Source organism: Pteropus medius, unplaced genomic scaffold (genome assembly GCF_902729225.1).
Source record: "Pteropus medius unplaced genomic scaffold, Ma_sr-lr_union100, whole genome shotgun sequence".
Lineage (NCBI taxonomy): Eukaryota > Metazoa > Chordata > Mammalia > Chiroptera > Pteropodidae > Pteropus > Pteropus medius.
Window position 1 is genome coordinate 2,006,260 of NW_024351730.1, and position 15,407 is coordinate 2,021,666.

The 15,407-nt window shown below is 36.7% G+C and overlaps 1 non-coding gene across 1 annotated transcript; it reads right to left on the reverse strand.

The window, feature by feature from the left end:
* Positions 1-7,796: 7,796 nt before the first annotated feature.
* Positions 7,797-7,870, reverse strand: TRNAA-UGC (transfer RNA alanine (anticodon UGC)). The gene has a single exon. It is a non-coding gene; the product is annotated as a tRNA-Ala (tRNA).
* Positions 7,871-15,407: the final 7,537 nt, after the last annotated feature.

The following is a 15,407-nucleotide window of genomic DNA, read 5'->3' on the forward strand; positions in this document are numbered from 1 at the left end:
TTTCTTATCACATAGTATCTATTTTGAAGTTTAGAATTCCCAAGAGAACTTTAAGCTCATCTCAGCATTCAGAGTGAATATGTCCAGGATTCTGGCCATTGTTAAGAGTTTCTCTGCCCAATTCCAACTCCCCTGCCTTCTCCACTATCTACTCTGCCCCTGACACACACACCACAGGCTTCCAGATGGCTAATGTTAATTCAATTCAGCAAGTATTTATGAACTGCACACTATGTGCCCAGCTCTGTGGTAGGCGTTAAGGATATAAACATATCTAAAGTGGGGACCTACCAACATGAATTAACAACAAATCACTCCTCTGGGGTAAGTGAACAGATTGATCTGCTTCATTAACATTGAACACTGAAAAATCAGAGAACCAATAGTTTAGATTTAGTGCGGTTTTTTGTTTTGTTTTTAGTTTTATTTTTTCAAAGTTAATGATCATCCCTTCTTCTTGCTAATACTGGAAACTTTGTCTGAGGTTGCTTCATAGAACAACTTAATCACTCTACAAGGACACTCCTATTTACTATTTCAAGAAAGAAGGTAAATATTTCTTTCCTTTCATCCAAAAGTGATACCAAACTACTAACATATACATGAAAGGAAGTAATATTAAAGACACATTGTTTATAACCACACTTAAAATAATGTTGTCTGTCATGAAGCCATTCCTGCCCATTCTAGTTCTGTAGATGGTATTAGAAGGTAGATTCGGCAGAAATATTAATAACCAGAAATCTATGTCAAGTTCATAGACTCTTGGCCCAGCTGGCTCTGGCTCACCAAATCAAAGGCTGATGAAATGTCAATAAAAGGTGAAAATAAGTTTTAATTTGCTTTGATGTGTTTTTTCATGTGACAAGAGAGGACATAGCTAGGTATTCTATAGTAAAATAATTATACTTAAAATTTGCTTGCTTCTCCTGAAAAGTATTAAATCTGTATTTTACAAATAAAGATTTTGGCCTTTGGTTTTAAGGGTCTATCTTGCAACTAATAGGTCTGTTACTATGAGAATATAAAGAGATTAGATTGTCTAGACATGCACTGTCTCTTAGAGTAAGGACTTGATGTGACTGGTCCAAACTAAGATGTGCTCTAAGTGTGCTCTAACACACAATGTGTTTCAAAGACATATAAGAAAAAATGATGTAAAATATCTGATTAATATTTTATTATATTAATGGTAAAATGATAATACTTTGGCTATATTGGTTAAATAAATATTTTAAAGTTAATGTCATCTTTTACTCTATATTTTCGTTTATCTCTTTATTTTTATTTTTTATTTTTTTATTAAGTTTATTGGGGTAACATCGGTTAATACAATTATATAATTTTCAAGTGTACATTATAATTTGACATATATATATTCTATCGTGTGATTACCACCCAAAGTCCAGTTTCCTTCAGCTACCATATATTTGATCCCCTTTACCAACTTCACTCTCCTCCTACCCCCCAATATTTGACCCTTTTTACCCCATCTACCTATCCCCTCCTCCCCCACCCTACCCCTGGTAACCACTAGTCCACTGTCCATGTCCCTGAGTCTCTGTTTGTCCAGTTCATTTGTTGCTTTTATGTTTATATCCCACATAAAAGAGATATCATGTGATTTTCAACTTTTTCTGACTAGCTTATTTCATTTAGCATAATTATCTCGAGGTCCATCCATGTTGTCAAAAATGGTAGTACTTCATCTCTTCTTTTGGCTGAGTAATATTCCATTTTATATATGTACCACAGCTTCTTTATCCAATCATCTATCGTGGGACACTTCAGTTGCTTTTATGTTCTGGCCACCGTGAATAATGATGCTATGAACATCAGTGTGCAAATATCTTTTCAGATATGAGTTTTCAAGTCTTTGGGGTAAATACTCAGTAATGGGGTTGCAAGATCATATGGTAGATCAATTCTTAGTTTTTTGAAGAATCTCCATACTGTTTTCCATAGTGGCTGTACCATTGCAGTCCCACCAGCAGTGTCTGAGGGTTCCTTTTTCTCTGCATCCTCTCCAACATTTGTTCTTACTTGTCCTGTTGATTATAGCCATTCTAACAGGTGTGAGATGGTATCTCATTGTGGTTTTGATTTGCATTTCCCTAATAGCTAATGATGATAAGCATCTTTTCATATGTTTGTTGGCCACTTGTATGTCCTCTAGGAAGAAGTGTCTGTTCAAGTCCTCTGCCCATTTTTTGATTGGATTGTTTGTTTTTGTGTTGTTATTGAGTTGTATGAGTTCTTTGCATATTTTGGATATTAGGCCCTTATTGGAGGCATTGCTTGCAAATATATTTTCCCATTTTGTTGTCTCTTTACCTTGTTGACACTTTCTTCTGCTGAGCAGAAGCTTTTTAGTTTGATATAATCCTATTCATTTATTTTTGTTTTTACTTCCCTTGCCTTTAAGGTCAAATTCGTAAAATCTTCTTTAAGCCCAAGGTCCTTGAGTTTCTTTCGTTCCTATGTTTTCTTCTATGCATTTTATTGTTTCAGGTCTTATATTCTGGTCCTTAATCCACTTTGAGTTAATTTTGATGTGTGGTGATAGACAACAGTCTAATTTCATTCTTTTGCAAGTGGTCTTCCAATTTTCCCAGCATCATTTATTGAAGAGCCTTTCCTTTCTCCATGGTATGTTTTTGGCTTTTTTTGTCAAAAATTATTTGTCCGTATAAATATGGGTTTACTTGTAGACTCTCGATTCTGTTCCACTGGTCAGTGTGTCTGTTTTGCTGCCAATACCATGCTGTTTTGAGTGCTGTCTCTTTGTAGTATAATTTGAAGTTGGGCAGAGTGATGCCTCCAGCCTTGTTCTTTTTTCTCAGAATGGCTTTGGCAATTCGGGGTCTTTTGTGCTTCCATACAAATCTGATGATTTTTTGTTCCATTTCTTTAAAAAATGTTGATGAGATTTTGATGGGGATTGCATTAAATCTGTATAATGTTTTAGGTAATAAGGTCATTTTAACTATGTCGATTCTTCCAATCCAAGAACATGAAATATCTTTCCATTTCTTTGTATTTTCTTCGATTTCTTTTAATAGGGTCTTGTAGTTTTCGTTATATAGGTCCTTCACATGTTTCATTGGACTTATTCCTAGGTATTTCATTCTTTTTGTTGCAATTGCAAAAGGAATTATTTTTTAAACTTCTTTTTCTGATATCAGAGTATACGAACGCTATGGATTTTTGAACGTTGATTTTTGTACCCAGAGACTTTACTGTATTTGCTTATTGTTTCTAGTAGTGTTCTTGTGGAGTCTTTAGGGTTTTCGATATCGAGAATCATGTCATCCGCAAATAGTGACAGTTTGATTTCTTACTTTCCTATTTGGATGCCTTTTATATCTTTCTCTCATCTGATTGCAGTTGCTAGGACCTCCAATATTATATTGAATAGCAGTGGCTATAGTGGACAGCCTTACCTTGTTCTTGATCTTAGAGGGAAGGTTTTAAATTTTTCACCATTAAGTATAATGTTGGCTGAGGGTTTGTCATATATGGTCTTATTATGTTAAGGTACTTTCTTTCTGTATCAATTTTGTTAACTGTTTTGATCATAAATGGATGCCGTATCTTGTTGAAGGCTTTTTATGCATCTATTGATATGATCATATGATTTTTATTTTTTAATTTGTTTATGTGGTGTATCACATTAATTGATTTGCATATGTTGAACCATCCCTGTGCCCCAGGGATGAAGCCCACTTGATCGTGGTGTATAATCTTTTTAATATGTTGCAGTATTCGGTTTGCTAGTATCTTATTTAGGATTTTTGCATCTGTGTTCGTGAGAGATATTGGTCTGTAGTTTTCTTTTTGTGTGTGTTATCTTTACCAGGTTTTGAAATCAGAGTAGTATTGGCCTCATAAAATGAATTGGGAAGTATTGCCTCCTCTTCGATTTTTTGGAAGAGTTTGAGGAGAATAGATATTAAATCTTCTTTGAATGTTTGGGAGATTTCACTGGTGAAGCCATCTGGTCCAGGATTTTTACTTTTTGGTAGGTTTTTGACAATTGTTTCAATTTCCATACTGCAGATTGGTCTATTTAGATTTTCCAGTTCTTCTTGATTCAATCTAGGAAGATTGTATTTTTCTAAGTACTGGTCCATTTCTTTTAGGTTATTAAATTTGGTGTTATATACTTTTTCATAGTATTCTTGCATGATCCTTTGTATTTCCGTGATGTCAGTCGTAATTTCCCCTCTTTAATACTGATTTTTTTTTTATTTGTGTCCTTTCTCTTTTTTCTTTAGTGAATCTAGCCAGGGGGTTGTCAATGTTATTAACCTTCTCAAAGAACCAGCTCTTTGTTGTATTTATTTTTTTCTATTTTTTTGTTTGTTTTCAATTTCATTTATTTCTGCTCTAATTTTGATGATTTCTTTCTTTCTGCTGACTTTAGACTTCATTTGTTCTTCCTTTTCTAGTTTTTTAAGATGAAGCATTAGGTTGTTTATTTGGGCTCATTCTTGTTTTTGGAGATAGGCCTGTAATGATATGAACTTTCTTCTTATGATCACTTTTGCCGTGTCCCAAAAGTTTTGATATGTTGTACTATCATTATCATTCGTTTCTATGTATCTCTTGATCTCTTTTTATTTTTTCTCTGACCCAGTTATTCTTCAGTAGCATATTGTTTAATCTCCATGTATTTGTGGTTCTTCCTGATCTCTAGTTTTAAAGCTTTATATCAGAGAATATGGTTGGTATGATTTCAACCCTCTTATATTTGTGGAGGCTATCTCTGTGGCCTAGTATGTGGTCAATTCTTGAGAATGTTCCATGTGCACTAGAGAAGAATGTATAAGCAGCTGTTTTGGGATGGAAGGCTCTGTATATGTCAATTATTTCCATTTAGTCTAATGTGTCATTTAAGGATGTTATTTTCTTATTGATTTTCTGTTTGGATGATCTATCCATATCCTACAGTGGGTTATTTAGGTCCCCTACTATGATAGTGTTTCGGTCTGTTTCTCCCTTTAGTTCTGTTAGTAATTGCTTTACATATTTCGGGGCTCCCTGATTGGGAGCATAGCTATTTATAAGTGTTATGTATTCTTGGTGCATGATTCCCTTTATCATTATGAAGTGTCCCTCAGTATCTTTTTTATTTTAAAGCCTATTTCGTCCGATGTTAGTACTGCTACTCCTGTTTTTTCTCTGAATGCAATTTACTTGAAATATCATTTTCCACCCTTTTTCTCTTTGAGTCTATATTTGTCTTTGGAGCCGAGATGTGTTTCTTGGAGGCAGCATATGGTCGGGTTTTGTTTTTTGATACATTCTGCAACTCTGTGCCTTTTTATTGGTGAGTTCAGTCCATTTACATTTAGGATGATTATTAAAATATGAGGTCTTCTTATAGCCATTTTATCTTTTGCTTTCTGGTAGCTTGGTGTTTGCATTGCTTCCTTGTCCTTGTGTTTCTGTTTTCTTTATTTTGGTTGGCTTTTGTGCGTTTTGCCTCCGATTCTTCTTGTTTCATGTTATATACTTTAGTTCTGACTGTTTGGTGTGTGGTTACCATTACAAATATGAAAGAGATAGTTATATATATATATATATAACTATCTCTTTCATATTTGTGTGTGTGTGTGTGTGTGTGTGTGTATACGGTCATCCATTTTCTTCTGTGTGTGCCTTATCTCCTTTCTCCTTTGAGAATTTGGATCTTTGAGTCCTCCCCTTTTCAGTCATTGTTGTCTCAATTTGTCCTTATGTATGCTGAATGTTCGTTTCTATCTTACTCTAGCAAATCTCTTCTTATTGTTAAACTTATAATGCCCTGTTCTTAGTAAGGGTTGCACTGTTCTGCTTCTATGTGCCTCTTGGTCACCTTACTCCCTATTTTTTTGTTGTTGTTGTTAATTTGTTTTAGGTGAACTGACCCCTTTCAGTATTTCCTTAGTGCAGGCTTCGTAGTGGAGAATTCCCTCAATTTTAGTACGTCTGGAAAAGTCTTTATTTCTTTCATTTCTAAAGGAGAGCTTAGTAGGATACATTATTCTTGACTGGTAGTTCCTTTCATTTAATATTTTGAATATTTGATTCCACTCCCTTCTAACTTGTAAGGTTTGTGTTGAGACGTCCAATGATAATCTAATGGGTTTTCCTTATAGGTTACCATTTTCTTTTCCCTGGCTGTCCTGAGAATTCTTCCTTTGTCATTGATTTTTGATAATTTAATACGATGTGTCTTGGTAAAGGCGTTTTTAGGTTGAGATAATTGGGTGTTCTGTTGACTTCTTGAATTCCAAGTTCCAGGTCATTCCTCAGATTTGGGAAATTCTCGTCCACTATTTGTCTGAAAATGCTTTTTAGTCTCTGCTCCTTTTTCTTGCCTTCAGTAATGCCCATTATTCTTATGTTTCCTCTCCCGATGGTATCAGCTAGTTCTTGTATTACTCTTTCATTATTTTTCATTCTTAAGTTTCTCTCTTCTTCCTTCTGATTTATATCTAGATTTCTGTCTTCGAATTCACTGATCCTTTCTTCCATTTGGTAGACTCTATTTCCCAAGCTTGCTATTTCATTTTTCAGCTCTTTTATCTTCAGTAGTTCTATTTGGTTCTTTTTGAGGGTCTCAATCTCCTTGCTCTGTTCATCTAACTGTTTTTGCAATTTCTGAAATTGTTGATATGACTCATTTCGGAACTCACTGAGATTTTTTAGAAGTACCATCCTGAATTCTCTGTCACTTAGGTCACATATTTCTATGTCTATAAGCTCATTTTCTGGAGATTTTTCTCTTTCTTTCTGAGATGCCTTGTCACCTTAGTTGTTCATGGTGTTTAATGGACTATTTCTTTGCCTGGGAATTAATGGAAATGTATTCTGTTGTTTTTCCACAAAGAAGAGTTGTTATATAAAGGTCTCTCTTTAGCCTGCTGCAAAGAAGGCACTTTTCTTTTCGTTTCAAGTAGGTGGTGTCTAAACCTCTTGGATCCCTGCTTTATATAAAGCCTAACGTCTTTTATTTTCTTGTAGATTTTAATCACACTCATTACTCTCGGTTTCAGTCCTTGTTAGTGTTAGCAACAGTTTTGGTGGTGTTTGCTCAGATTCCCCTGGAGCTCTGCAGAGATCGGTCTCAAGGGGTATGGGGAGAGGGGCCCTCTGGGTTGGGGTTGGGGATGTGGCTCAGCCTCGGTTTTGCAACCAGGGCCAGTAGAAATCAACTGTTGTTTCTCTGCTTCTCTGCTTTCTGCCCTGATGACTGAACCCTGCTGCCGGCTGCGTAGAAAAGTCTCAGCTCTTCCAGGCAGGGCTGATCAGGCAATCACCACAACTTCACCCCTCTCCCTCCTCCTGCAAGTAGCTCCCACAGCTGCAAGAGGTAACTTCTTTATTTGTTCCAGTCCACCACCCGACACCCAGGGTTCTGATCTGTGGTAGCTCTTATGCACAGATCCCATGCTCAGACATGCTGGTGTGCAGTTTGGGTGTTTTTTTTGTTCAGTTTTAGATGTTCAGCTTGTTGTTTCAAGGGGAGAGATCTGAGGACGGCTCTCACTCTGCCATGTTTTCCCAGAATGTCTGGTAGAATATTATTTTTCCCCCTCTTTGGTTCCAACTCCCCGCCACCCCACTTCCACCCCTGACCCATGGATGTTGGCATTTCCTCTTAAGAACTGGATCTCTGAAGGCAGGAGAGCCCCTCCCCCACACTTGCGGCGTGATCCGGGGCCTCGCACACCCGGGATCTGGCACTGCCGGTGCACTTGTGGGGTCTGGCGCACCCAGGGGGCCTGGCGTACCCAGGATATGGTCCATGGCTCCACGAGGGGCACGAACCCAGGACCTTCTGCATGCAAGGCAGACATGCTAACCACTACACTATGGAGCCACCCTCCAGTAGAATATTTTAAATTACATACATGATTGCATTACATTTCTGTTGGACAGCTCTGATCTATAACCTACTTTATAGAACTTCAGTAAAGGCAATGTTATTATGCATGTGTGTTAGTTTTAATTACACCCTACATATTGGTATTTGAAAGCCAACATTCTAGTTATGTATCTTACAAATATTTCAAATATATTTATCAATCCCAGATGACTTATGAGGTAGACTGTATTATTGTTCCAAGTCTGTACAGCCATATTTGGAGTGTATACTTCTCACCCCATTAACTTCAGGCTTAATCATGTGATTTGCCTTGGCCAATGAAATGTGAGTGAAAATGACATATACCTCTCTGAACAAACGCTTTTTAAAAATATCATGTGATCTTCCGACTCTTTTCCTAATGCCACAGGACTAATATGTCCCATACAGGGCAGCTCCTGGAGGCTGGGTACCAGAATAAAGACAACACAGAGTAGGGCCACAGCTGACCCTTGAGGGACAGGTAACCTAAGTGAGCAAAAAATCTTCCCCCAGAAGGTAGCCAAAAACTACGAATAGTATGGCGTCTGTTTTCCCCTCGGTCCGTAAACGGAGTTTAAATTCCTCCTGTTTGTCAGGTGAGGGCCAGAAGTTGATGCAGCTCTTCAGGAGAGACTCTGACCAACTGTAGGCAGAAATTCTGTGAGGCAGTCTGGTTTTGCTCACTGCTTGTGTTCTCAACACCAAATAATGCCTGATATATACATAGTAGATGTTCTACAAACATTTGTCGATTAAATGAATGAAGACCAGGTTTTAAAGGGCTTGAACTTGAACCTCATACGTATTTGGAGACATTCTTTAAAAAGAAATTCCCACATTACTAATATAAAGTTAGGTTACAAAAACGAAAATTTATTTAGAATGAGAAAAAAATCTCCAAATATTAAAAGATTTTAGTACTAAAAAAATACTACAAATATAAAAATCTAGGAAAATAACGTAGTATCTTTATTAATTGCCTGACTCATCTCTATAATACCTTTTTCCACATATTTTGGCTGCAAACTCTTTGATCTCCTCTTTACAAGACAATAGTTTTGCGATCTTATTTTCTATAGAAGGATCAGAGAGATCATTTAGTCTTTCTGTTAGCATAATTGATTTAAAAAATTATTACCAATAAATATTTAAATATTTTCCCAAAATATTCACATGATTTATGCTTCCTCATTAATTAAACAATCCATGATTGCACATTTTTAATGCATACAATGCATTATTTTTTTTTTCAAACTTATACCTAATGTATTTTGCAATTGGAAAGGAAAAAGGGTAGACAAGAGGTGATTTCACATGATTAAAGAAAACATCAAAAAATTTCATTGGTAGAAATCAGAACTCGTAGTAAAGAGTATGGGGTGGAAGGCTCAGGGATGATGTTAAGATAATCCTGGTGAAGGATGATCCTTGATGGGACAACGGAAGTACTGTAGTTCCTAAGGGCGAGGAGGGGTGGGGTGTGTGTAGGCACTTAGGGCCTAGGAAACCTCCTGAAATTAAGAAGTCGGAGACAAGGCGTGTAAGAGAGGCCCTCTCCCTCAGGGCGAGCAGGCTCTGGAGTGCGGGATGTCTTTGCTCGCAGAGGGAGACCGCATTCCTACGCGGCCTCTGGCGATCAGAGTGTCAAGGCCGCGGCCAGCCAACAAGTAAGCGATATTTGGCCCAGGGGACGCCAGTCCTTGGGCCGGAGTCATTGCTCTCCACTAGCCTGCGAAGTGGCCAGACGGCCCTGAGAGCAAATGGAGTCCCTGGAGGGAGGTGAACACTGGTGGCGTGGAGGCAGTGAAGAGCGAGCGACTGCATACGCTGCATTATTGAGAGTGTTGCTGACAGGGAATTCCATTTTGATTAAGCTTTAATGAAAACTCACTCTTTTACTTAGTTTTACATGTCAGATGATTGGAAGAATTTTTCATAGACCACGTTCTGGTACCATACGTTTTAGATGTTCTTTTACTGCCAGATACTGTAGGGTTATGTTCAAATCATCTCTGGTCCTACACCTTCATGTCATGACATGGTATGCCCACACAGTAGGTGGTGGGGATATTCTTGGAAGTGATTTCTACCCCTAAATGTCTTACTATAAATAAAAAGTTAATTATACATCCAAGTGATTAGGGACCACTTAAACCATATCCCAAAAAACCTAAATTAAGTGTATTTGCAAATTGACTTCCTTTTTGCTAAATAACTAAAATTCCTACAGCCACTATGACCCCTTGACATGAGGCAAAGCATGTTGGAGAGGAAGTTAGAGTAGAGACAGTAGTCTTTATGTGAAACCAATGCTCAGCCTTTCTCAGGCTTTTGGAAAGAGCCCGTGGAAGTAAAGGAAACTGAAGCTTCAGCTTATTTAACGTCACAGGAAATCTACCTCTGATGAAGGGAGTGCAGCTCGCAAAGCTCAGGATCCACATGGTTCACAGTGATCACATGGTCCAAAGCAGGCCATTTTCTCCACCTCTGTTCATGACAGAACACTGGCATGCGAGCACTGGACAGTGTGGGAAGAACCAGAGGTATGGATGGGCAATGTCCTTTGGCACAGACATCAGGAACAGTATTCAAGATGAGGCTTAACCAAAGGGACTTTCAAGGAAATTTGGATTAGGAGCAACTGCTGCCAGGTAGAAATTCAGCCACACGATGACCATAGCTGATAAAATGGTTTAATAATAATACTAATGGTAATAGATATTATCTGAGTCTTTATTTTCACCTTCCTCCTCTTGATAGACAAGGAAACCCAGCCCTATAAAGGTTTTCCAAGTACAAGTGAGGCCCCTTTTGGCAGACTTCTAGGTAGAACTAGCAGACATATTAGGAGTTTTAGGATACATGTGAAATATATGCATAGAATAAAATTCTGGAAAAATAAATAACAGATTATAAACAAGGATTAAGACAGAATAGATTTGGGTAGCTTTAATAATAATTGTTATTGCTTATCTATATATGCTGAAATTTTTTACGAAAGACATTTACCCCTTTTGTATATTTTTATAAGTTACTTGCAAAAACATGCTAATCGTTATATGTCTAAGAAGAAATGCTTGGGTTTACTCCAAAATTTTAGGAAGTACCTGTGCAAAGCTGTGGACCTCTGTGGAAAACTGAACTGGGAGATGCACCCAGAAATAGCAAGGCTGACCCTTACTGCAGCGTGTGGGAAGATCCAGACCAAAGACCTAGAATCTGCTCCTCACTGTCTGTGGAAAGCCATTTAGGCCTTTAAAACAATACTGTCAAGTTTCGGCCTCCTGGGGCAGCTCAGCCAGAACATGGGGGCATTAGACCCAAGAGGAGCTGCTAAACCAACTTGGGGCCAGGGGATGCCCACATGATCAACCCTTCCCAAGCCTACTGTGGGACAGGGTGAGACTATGGACACTGGGAATTTATCCATGGCATAATACCTAATAACTGTAGGTTTCCTTTTCCTTTAATGAGATTTCATTTTGCAGGAGGGGATGTTCTTTTTTATCTACAAGCTGTCTGGAAGGATAGATTTCCCAGGTTTCTGTTAACAGAAATGTTAACATTCAAGACAGGTAACCAGGAACCCTTGTACTAGAGATGTCTTGGATTTAAGTGTTATCTGGTTTGTTCTATTTCCCATGCATGTATTAGGCCTGTCTATTAGCTTTAACTCCTGCTCTTCCATTACATGTAACTCAAGACTTTAGCCAAGGAAGTACCACCAGTTCCCACGTGAGCTCACAACTTGCCCTCAGCATAGAAAGACTTTCTATCCCATCTCTATAAGTCCCAATCTAAATATCCCTCAAGTGTTTGCTCAAATGCCTCCCTGATCTACATTCCTCTGAACCTCCCAAAGCACTTGATTTGAAAATTTTTAAAGCACGTATTTCTTTTTTATTTGCATTAGTCTCTACATTACACTTTGAAAAGTTTTAGCAATTGGAGTGGAATCTAACCAAGCGTGGGCTGTGTCAATAAACTCCCTTGTTAGTACTTGGATGGGAGACCACCTAGGAAGACCAGGTGCTGTAGGCGTAAAAAACTTAAAAATTAAGGGATTGTAAACTGACAAGGTCCTTGCAATCTGTGAGGTCAACCAAGGGTTGCCTCACCAAAAAAACAAACAAACAAACAAACAAACTCCCTCCCTTGCTCTCTAGCTTTGATTTGAATTTGGCCAATGGGTGATCCCCGGTAGATGATCTGAGGAAAAGAGAGTTTGGAATTTGATTTTTAAATCCCTGACTTCCTCTTTGTGATATTGCTGCAGAATGGTTGCCTCTTAGACCAGAGGTTACAGCTGCTGCCAAAGTAGCCCTCTCAATATGACTTTCTTTTCTCAAGCTTCAATAAACATTCTCTCCCTTTACAACATCAAGCCAAGGATTTGTCAGTTCATATTAACTAGCTACCACTGAGGACATAAGTGCCAAGAAAGGGGTAGTGCCTTTTGAGTAACTCAGCACAGGGTACTGATTCTTCATTTTAGTAGCCAGATCCCAGAGGGCATTGTATTTACCCTGTTAAAGAGTTTGAAGATGATACAGCCAGTCCTAGAATGAAACCTCATCTCTTCTTATTAACTATTCTCTTTCCAATGTCTGGTACCTACTCAGTGCTCCTATAATACTTAATGAATAAATGAATGAACATTGAAAAACCAGCTCTGAATGAAACAGAAAGGAATAGTGATTAAAACTGATTTCCATTTTATTTTTGTATTACATGCTCACTGCCTACTTTTACAATCTATTCTTACTAAGCTTCTAGTCAGTGACCAATATATGTTTATTGACAAACAGTATGGATAGCAAGGAGTTTGATGCAAAGGAGAATTATTGTCTCTAAAACTGTGAGTGAATTCATGGGCAAATCTCATGATTTGTATTGAGTTTTATGAATTTTTAAAGCTTTTATTGGAGAATTTTTCAAATAAAAAATCTGAATTTCATATTGCGAAAATATTAACTACTGAATTTTGTTATTCATAAACATATGAATTTTTTAGTTATCAAGAAGCAATATTAAAAACTGAATAAAAAAAAGACAACCATTGAATAGGAAAATATATTTGCAAGCAATGCTTCTGATAAGGGTCTAATATCCAAAATATACAAAGAATTCATACAATTCAATAACAACAAAAAACAATCCAATCAAAAAATGGGCAGAGGGCCTGAATAGACACTTCTCCCAAGAAGACAAACAAATGGCCAAAAAACATATGAAAAGATGCTCAATATTGCTAGCTATTAGGGAAATGCAAATCAAAACCACAATGAGATACTATCTCACACCTGTTAGAATAGCTGTTATCAACAGGACAAAGTAATAACAAGTGTTGGAGAGGATGCAGAGGAGAAGGAACCCTCATACACTGCTGGTGGGACTGCAGATTGGTATAGCCACTATGGAAAACAGTATGGAGGTTCTTCAAAAACTAAGAATTGATCTACCATATGATCCCTGCTCGGTATTTACCCCAAAGACTTGAAAACTCTAATCCAAAAAGATATTTGCACACCAATGTTCATAGCAGCATTATTCACGGTGGCCAGGACATGGAAGCAACCAAAGTGTCCCATGATAGATGATTGGCTAAAGAAGCTGTGGTACATAGATACAATGGAATATTACTCAGCCATAAGAAGAGATGAACTACTGCCATTTGCTACAACATGGATGGACCTTGAGATAATCATGCTAAGCGAAATAAGCCAGACGGAAAAAGTTGAAAATCACATGATATCACTTTTATGTGGGATATAAACCTAAAAGCAACAAACTAACAAGACTAACAGGACTAATAAACAGAGACTCGTGGACACAGACTATAGACTAGCGGTTACCAGAGGGAGGGGGAGGAGGGAGGTAGATGGGGTAAAAGGGGTCAAATATGTCATGACAGAAAGAAATCTAACTATGGGCAGTGAACATACAATGTAAAATATATATGACTTACTGTTGAATTGTATACTTGAAACTTTACTGGATTTCGTTAACCAGTGTCACCATAATAAAAAAAAAAAAACAGAATAAGTATCTTTGAAGCCACCATAATACTCAAATCCCTCTTATGTATAGCCATAAAGACAACAAATATGCAATTAAACTATGGAATACCTAGCTGGTGAAATGTTATGTAACCAATAAAAAATTATGAAAAATGACATATGAATTGCTTATTACATTAAGTGAAAAGAGCAATGTAAAAAATATTTATATGAATGAATATACCATGTAATAAAAAAGTTCATCCAAAACTTAGGTGTAGTAAAATTTAACAGTTGTCTGGATTATTGTACTGCAAACAACTTTTCCTTTTATGTAAAAAAATTTTCCAAATTTTCTAATATAAGCATATATTATTTTCATAATGAAAAATGTTAATTGATATTAATGATTGATATTATATTGAATAAAATTTAAAAATATTTAATAAAATAAATAAGATAATAGATATTAATTAAATATTAAATGATAGTAAAGCTATCATTTAAAACACAATTTTATTCACTAATGGAGAGAAAATATGTAGATGACAGAGAAATAAGTTAAAAAATGATTCCTTTGGACTTTAATCAAAAGGACAAATCCACTTAAATACCATTTTATACCCAAAAGTGACTTTTTCAGGTTTCTAACAAGCCTACAAAACCATTATGTAATATTTATTTTATCATTTTTGTTATTGTTTTACATTTTTATTTTACTGAAATTTTGTTATAATTAAGACACAGATGGATAGCACAATCATGATCTGTAGAGCTACTAGCCAGCTCCCTTATTATGAAGTAGCAAATGAAAAGGATTTGGATTGATAGTAAGGAAGCGTCGAGTTCATGTCTCTTATTTCCTTGTTTCTTCTGGACTACTGGAAATTTTTATCTATTGGTTTGTTGTGTAGTAGTGAGTAGGGTAAGAATAGTAAGTTATTCTGTCAGGGTGAGTTGAGGTGCATGAGGTGAAAGAAAAGAGGGCTAGGGTAGTTGCTATATGTCAAAACAGAGAACTCTCCAATATCCTTGTGAAGAGTAATTGGACATTTTATACTTTTAAGCAGAAATGCTTAAAATTTTCATTTAATCTTGCAAAAACACTATTTTTGGTCATGGACTGGAGATAGGGTGGTAGCTACCTTCTTTTCAAGAAGTAGATTGTAAAATTTTGGGGAGCCGTGGGTAATGAATAGGTGATTTTAAACAATTCCCTTGAATTGATTGCAATAAAAACTTTAGTTTCCAATGTCAGAAAGAAGTAACCTGATCTTTAACTTTCAACCAGTTGACATTACAGTTGTAGCCAGGTCCATTTGGTGAGCATGCTGAAATTTATAAGAAGATGAAAGAGAGTGGGGGATATTCTCAATTTCTGAAGTCCTAGAACATGTATGTGTGTGTATGTTTTTGCGTGTGTATGTGTTTTGGTAGCTACTATCTCTAGTAGCTAAATCTCTGATAAATTTTCAAAATGAAGTAAAATTATGACATATAATATATAATAT